Raw genomic sequence first — 8,125 nt, 5'->3', positions numbered from 1 at the left:
CAGGGAGGTTCTGGGGGGATGTTAGGCCAGAAATAGTGCCCAAATTGGGGTAAATTGCGTCAAAAATAGTGGTGGTCTTGGAACTTGTCTTGGGTGGTTCTGGTTGGTCCATTTACCCTGAAATTTTGTCTCATATGAGGGGAGATGTATATTGACCATTCTGTATAAAATGATCTTCCAGGGTGGTTGTGAAGTAAAGTTATGCCACAATCAATGTGCCTAATATGGGCACTTTTATGACAACGAGTGCTTGTGTTGGAACTGGTCCTGAGTGGTTCTGGTTGGTCCATTTACCCTGAAATTGCGTCTCATATGAGGGGAGATGTATATTGACCATTTTCTATAAAATAATCTTCCAGGGAGGTTCTGGGTGGATGTTAGGCAAGAATAAGTGCCAAAATTGGGGTAAATTGCGTCAAAAATAGTGGTTGTCTTGGAACTTGTCTTGGGTGGTTCTGGTTGGTCCATTTACCCTGAAATTGTGTCTCATATGAGGGGAGATGTATATTGACCATAATGTATAAAATAATCTTCCAGGGTGGTTGTGAAGTAAAGTTATGCCACAATCAATGTGCCTAATATGGGCACTTTTATGACAACGAGTGCTTGTGTTGGAACTGGTCCTGAGTGGTTCTGGTTGGTCCATTTACCCTGAAATTGTGTCTCATATGAGGGGAGATGTATATTGACCATTTTCTATAAAATAATCTTCCAGGGAGGTTCTGGGTGGATGTTAGGCAAGAATAAGTGCCCAAATTGGGGTAAATTGCGTCAAAAATAGTGGTTGTCTTGGAACTGGTCTTGGGTGGTTCTGGTTGGTCCATTTACCCTGAAATTTTGTCTCATATGAGGGTAGACGTATATTGACCATTTTGTATAAAATAATCTTCCAGGGTGGTCGTGAAGTAAAGTTATGCCACAATCAATGTACCTAATATGGGCACTTTTATGACAAAGAGTGCTTGTATTGGAACTGGTCCTGAGCGGTTCTGGTTGGTCCATTTACCCGGGAATTGTGTCTCATTTGTGGGTAGATGTATAATTCACAATTTTGTGTAAAATTGGTCTTCCAGGGAGGTTCTGGGGGGATGTTAGGCCAGAAATAGTGCCCAAATTGGGGTAAATTGCGTCAAAAATAGTGGTTGCATTGTAACTGGTCCTGGGTGGTTCTGGTTGGTCCATTTACCCTGAAATTTTGTCTCATATGAGGGTAGACGTATATTGACCATTTTGTATAAACTAATCTTCCAGGGTGGTTGTGAAGTAAAGTTATGCCACAATCAATGTGCCTAATATGGGCACTTTTATGACAACGAGTGCTTGTGTTGGAACTGGTCCTGAGTGGTTCTGGTTGGTCCATTTACCCTGAAATTGTGTCTCATATGAGGGGAGATGTATATTGACCATTTTGTATAAAATAATCTTCCAAGGATGTTGTGAAGTAAAGTTATGCCACAATCAATGTACCTAATATGGGCACTTTTATGACAACGAGTGCTTGTATTGGAACTGGTCCTGGGTGGTTCTGGTTGGTCCATTTACCCAGGAATTGTGTCTTATTTGTGGGTAGATGTATTATTGACAAATTTATTTAAAATTAGTCTTCCAGGGAGGTTCTGGAGGGATGTTAGGCCAGAAATAGTGCCCAAATTGGGGTAAATTTCGTTAAAAATAGTGGTTGCATTGGAACTGGTCTTGGGTGGTTCTGGTTGGTCCATTTACCCTGAAATTTTGCCTCATATGAGGGGAGATATATATTGACCATTCTGTATAAAATGATCTTCCAGGGTGGTTGTGAAGTAAAGTTATGCCACAATCAATGTGCCTAATATGGGCACTTTTATGACAACGAGTGCTTCTGTTGGAACTGGTCCTGAGTGGTTCTGGTTGGTCCATTTACCCTGAAATTGTGTCTCATATGAGGGGAGATGTATATTGACCATTTTCTATAAAATAATCTTCCAGGGAGGTTCTGGGTGGATGTTAGGCAAGAATAAGTGCCCAAATTGGGGTAAATTGCGTCAAAAATAGTGGTTGTCTTGGAACTGGTCTTGGGTGGTTCTGGTTGAACCATTTACCCTGAAATTTTGTCTCATATGAGGGGAGATGTATATTGACCATTTTGTATAAAATGATCTTCCAGGGTGGTTGTGAAGTAAAGTTATGCCACAATCAATGTACCTAACTATGGGCACTTTTATGACAACGAGTGCTTGTATTGGAACTGGTCCTGAGCGGTTCTGGTTGGTCCATTTACCCGGGAATTGAGTCTCATTTGTGGGTAGATGTATAATTCACAATTTTGTGTAAAATTGGTCTTCCAGGGAGGTTCTGGTGGGATGTTAGGCCAGAAATAGTGCCCAAATTGGGGTAAATTGCGTCAAAAATAGTTGTTGCATTGTAACTGGTCCTGGGTGGTTCTGGTTGGTCCATTTACCCTGAAATTGTGTCTCATATGAGGGGAGATGTATATTGACCATTTTGTATAAAATAATCTTCCAGGGATGCTGTGAAGTAAAGTTATGCCACAATCAGTGTACCTAATATGGACACTTTTATGACAACGAGTGCTTGTATTGGAACTGGTCCTGAGCGGTTCTGGTTGGTCCATTTACCCAGAATTTGTGTCTCATTTGCGGGTAGATGTATAATTCACCATTTTGTATAAAATTAGTCTTCCAGGGAGGTTCTGGGGGGATGTTAGGCCAGAAATAGTGCCCAAATTGGGGTAAATTGCGTCAAAAATAGTGGTGGTCTTGGAACTTGTCTTGGGTGGTTCTGGTTGGTCCATTTACCCTGAAATTTTGTCTCATATGAGGGGAGATGTATATTGACCATTCTGTATAAAATGATCTTCCAGGGTGGTTGTGAAGTAAAGTTATGCCACAATCAATGTGCCTAATATGGGCACTTTTATGACAACGAGTGCTTGTGTTGGAACTGGTCCTGAGTGGTTCTGGTTGGTCCATTTACCCTGAAATTGCGTCTCATATGAGGGGAGATGTATATTGACCATTTTCTATAAAATAATCTTCCAGGGAGGTTCTGGGTGGATGTTAGGCAAGAATAAGTGCCAAAATTGGGGTAAATTGCGTCAAAAATAGTGGTTGTCTTGGAACTTGTCTTGGGTGGTTCTGGTTGGTCCATTTACCCTGAAATTGTGTCTCATATGAGGGGAGATGTATATTGACCATAATGTATAAAATAATCTTCCAGGGTGGTTGTGAAGTAAAGTTATGCCACAATCAATGTGCCTAATATGGGCACTTTTATGACAACGAGTGCTTGTGTTGGAACTGGTCCTGAGTGGTTCTGGTTGGTCCATTTACCCTGAAATTGTGTCTCATATGAGGGGAGATGTATATTGACCATTTTCTATAAAATAATCTTCCAGGGAGGTTCTGGGTGGATGTTAGGCAAGAATAAGTGCCCAAATTGGGGTAAATTGCGTCAAAAATAGTGGTTGTCTTGGAACTGGTCTTGGGTGGTTCTGGTTGGTCCATTTACCCTGAAATTTTGTCTCATATGAGGGTAGACGTATATTGACCATTTTGTATAAAATAATCTTCCAGGGTGGTCGTGAAGTAAAGTTATGCCACAATCAATGTACCTAATATGGGCACTTTTATGACAAAGAGTGCTTGTATTGGAACTGGTCCTGAGCGGTTCTGGTTGGTCCATTTACCCGGGAATTGTGTCTCATTTGTGGGTAGATGTATAATTCACAATTTTGTGTAAAATTGGTCTTCCAGGGAGGTTCTGGGGGGATGTTAGGCCAGAAATAGTGCCCAAATTGGGGTAAATTGCGTCAAAAATAGTGGTTGCATTGTAACTGGTCCTGGGTGGTTCTGGTTGGTCCATTTACCCTGAAATTTTGTCTCATATGAGGGTAGACGTATATTGACCATTTTGTATAAACTAATCTTCCAGGGTGGTTGTGAAGTAAAGTTATGCCACAATCAATGTGCCTAATATGGGCACTTTTATGACAACGAGTGCTTGTGTTGGAACTGGTCCTGAGTGGTTCTGGTTGGTCCATTTACCCTGAAATTGTGTCTCATATGAGGGGAGATGTATATTGACCATTTTGTATAAAATAATCTTCCAAGGATGTTGTGAAGTAAAGTTATGCCACAATCAATGTACCTAATATGGGCACTTTTATGACAACGAGTGCTTGTATTGGAACTGGTCCTGGGTGGTTCTGGTTGGTCCATTTACCCAGGAATTGTGTCTTATTTGTGGGTAGATGTATTATTGACAAATTTATTTAAAATTAGTCTTCCAGGGAGGTTCTGGAGGGATGTTAGGCCAGAAATAGTGCCCAAATTGGGGTAAATTTCGTTAAAAATAGTGGTTGCATTGGAACTGGTCTTGGGTGGTTCTGGTTGGTCCATTTACCCTGAAATTTTGCCTCATATGAGGGGAGATATATCTTGACCATTCTGTATAAAATGATCTTCCAGGGTGGTTGTGAAGTAAAGTTATGCCACAATCAATGTGCCTAATATGGGCACTTTTATGACAACGAGTGCTTCTGTTGGAACTGGTCCTGAGTGGTTCTGGTTGGTCCATTTACCCTGAAATTGTGTCTCATATGAGGGGAGATGTATATTGACCATTTTCTATAAAATAATCTTCCAGGGAGGTTCTGGGTGGATGTTAGGCAAGAATAAGTGCCCAAATTGGGGTAAATTGCGTCAAAAATAGTGGTTGTCTTGGAACTGGTCTTGGGTGGTTCTGGTTGAACCATTTACCCTGAAATTTTGTCTCATATGAGGGGAGATGTATATTGACCATTTTGTATAAAATGATCTTCCAGGGTGGTTGTGAAGTAAAGTTATGCCACAATCAATGTACCTAACTATGGGCACTTTTATGACAACGAGTGCTTGTATTGGAACTGGTCCTGAGCGGTTCTGGTTGGTCCATTTACCCGGGAATTGAGTCTCATTTGTGGGTAGATGTATAATTCACAATTTTGTGTAAAATTGGTCTTCCAGGGAGGTTCTGGTGGGATGTTAGGCCAGAAATAGTGCCCAAATTGGGGTAAATTGCGTCAAAAATAGTTGTTGCATTGTAACTGGTCCTGGGTGGTTCTGGTTGGTCCATTTACCCTGAAATTGTGTCTCATATGAGGGGAGATGTATATTGACCATTTTGTATAAAATAATCTTCCAGGGATGCTGTGAAGTAAAGTTATGCCACAATCAGTGTACCTAATATGGACACTTTTATGACAACGAGTGCTTGTATTGGAACTGGTCCTGAGCGGTTCTGGTTGGTCCATTTACCCAGAATTTGTGTCTCATTTGCGGGTAGATGTATAATTCACCATTTTGTATAAAATTAGTCTTCCAGGGAGGTTCTGGGGGGATGTTAGGCCAGAAATAGTGCCCAAATTGGGGTAAATTGCGTCAAAAATAGTGGTGGTCTTGGAACTTGTCTTGGGTGGTTCTGGTTGGTCCATTTACCCTGAAATTTTGTCTCATATGAGGGGAGATGTATATTGACCATTCTGTATAAAATGATCTTCCAGGGTGGTTGTGAAGTAAAGTTATGCCACAATCAATGTGCCTAATATGGGCACTTTTATGACAACGAGTGCTTGTGTTGGAACTGGTCCTGAGTGGTTCTGGTTGGTCCATTTACCCTGAAATTGCGTCTCATATGAGGGGAGATGTATATTGACCATTTTCTATAAAATAATCTTCCAGGGAGGTTCTGGGTGGATGTTAGGCAAGAATAAGTGCCAAAATTGGGGTAAATTGCGTCAAAAATAGTGGTTGTCTTGGAACTTGTCTTGGGTGGTTCTGGTTGGTCCATTTACCCTGAAATTGTGTCTCATATGAGGGGAGATGTATATTGACCATAATGTATAAAATAATCTCCCAGGGTGGTTGTGAAGTAAAGTTATGCCACAATCAATGTGCCTAATATGGGCACTTTTATGACAACGAGTGCTTGTGTTGGAACTGGTCCTGAGTGGTTCTGGTTGGTCCATTTACCCTGAAATTGTGTCTCATATGAGGGGAGATGTATATTGACCATTTTCTATAAAATAATCTTCCAGGGAGGTTCTGGGTGGATGTTAGGCAAGAATAAGTGCCCAAATTGGGGTAAATTGCGTCAAAAATAGTGGTTGTCTTGGAACTGGTCTTGGGTGGTTCTGGTTGGTCCATTTACCCTGAAATTTTGTCTCATATGAGGGTAGACGTATATTGACCATTTTGTATAAAATAATCTTCCAGGGTGGTCGTGAAGTAAAGTTATGCCACAATCAATGTACCTAATATGGGCACTTTTATGACAAGTGCTTGTGTTGGAACTGGTCCTGAGTGGTTCTGGTTGGTCCATTTACCCTGAAATTGTGTCTCATATGAGGGGAGATGTATATTGACCATTTTCTATAAAATAATCTTCCAGGGAGGTTCTGGGTGGATGTTAGGCAAGAATAAGTGCCCAAATTGGGGTAAATTGCGTCAAAAATAGTGGTTGTCTTGGAACTTGTCTTGGGTGGTTCTGGTTGAACCATTTACCCTGAAATTTTGTCTCATATGAGGGGAGATGTATATTGACCATTTTGTATAAAATGATCTTCCAGGGTGGTTGTGAAGTAAAGTTATGCCACAATCAATGTACCTAACTATGGGCACTTTTATGACAACGAGTGCTTGTATTGGAACTGGTCCTGAGCGGTTCTGGTTGGTCCATTTACCCGGGAATTGTGTCTCATTTGTGGGTAGATGTATAATTCACAATTTTGTGTAAAATTGGTCTTCCAGGGAGGTTCTGGTGGGATGTTAGGCCAGAAATAGTGCCCAAATTGGGGTAAATTGCGTCAAAAATAGTGGTTGTCTTGGAACTTGTCTTGGGTGGTTCTGGTTGGTCCATTTACCCTGAAATTTTGTCTCATATGAGGGTAGACGTATATTGACCATTTTATATAAAATAATCTTCCAGGGTGGTCGTGAAGTAAAGTTATGCCACAATCAATGTACCTAATATGGGCACTTTTATGACAAAGAGTGCTTGTATTGGAACTGGTCCTGAGCGGTTCTGGTTGGTCCATTTACCCAGGAATTGTGTCTCATTTGTGGGTAGATGTATAATTCACAATTTTGTGTAAAATTGGTCTTCCAGGGAGGTTCTGGGGGGATGTTAGGCCAGAAATAGTGCCCAAATTGGGGTAAATTGCGTCAAAAATAGTGGTTGCATTGTAACTGGTCCTGGGTGGTTCTGGTTGGTCCATTTACCCTGAAATTTTGTCTCATATGAGGGTAGACGTATATTGACCATTTTGTATAAACTAATCTTCCAGGGTGGTTGTGAAGTAAAGTAATGCCACAATCAATGTGCCTAATATGGGCACTTTTATGACAACGAGTGCTTGTGTTGGAACTGGTCCTGAGTGGTTCTGGTTGGTCCATTTACCCTGAAATTGTGTCTCATATGAGGGGAGATGTATATTGACCATTTTGTATAAAATAATCTTCCAGGGATGCTGTGAAGTAAAGTTATGCCACAATCAGTGTACCTAATATGGACACTTTTATGACAACGAGTGCTTGTATTGGAACTGGTCCTGAGCGGTTCTGGTTGGTCCATTTACCCAGAATTTGTGTCTCATTTGCGGGTAGATGTATAATTCACCATTTTGTATAAAATTAGTCTTCCAGGGAGGTTCTGGGGGGATGTTAGGCCAGAAATAGTGCCCAAATTGGGGTAAATTGCGTCAAAAATAGTGGTGGTCTTGGAACTTGTCTTGGGTGGTTCTGGTTGGTCCATTTACCCTGAAATTTTGTCTCATATGAGGGGAGATGTATATTGACCATTCTGTATAAAATGATCTTCCAGGGTGGTTGTGAAGTAAAGTTATGCCACAATCAATGTGCCTAATATGGGCACTTTAATGACAACGAGTGCTTGTGTTGGAACTGGTCCTGAGTGGTTCTGGTTGGTCCATTTACCCTGAAATTGTGTCTCATATGAGGGGAGATGTATATTGACCATTTTCTATAAAATAATCTTCCAGGGAGGTTCTGGGTGGATGTTAGGCAAGAATAAGTGCCCAAATTGGGGTAAATTGCGTCAAAAATAGTGGTTGTCTTGGAACTGGTCTTGG

The sequence above is a fragment of the Stigmatopora argus genome, chromosome 5 (assembly GCF_051989625.1).
Source record: "Stigmatopora argus isolate UIUO_Sarg chromosome 5, RoL_Sarg_1.0, whole genome shotgun sequence".
NCBI lineage: Eukaryota > Metazoa > Chordata > Actinopteri > Syngnathiformes > Syngnathidae > Stigmatopora > Stigmatopora argus.
The sequence above is the reverse complement of the archived record's forward strand: the minus strand, read 5'-3'. Positions refer to the sequence as shown.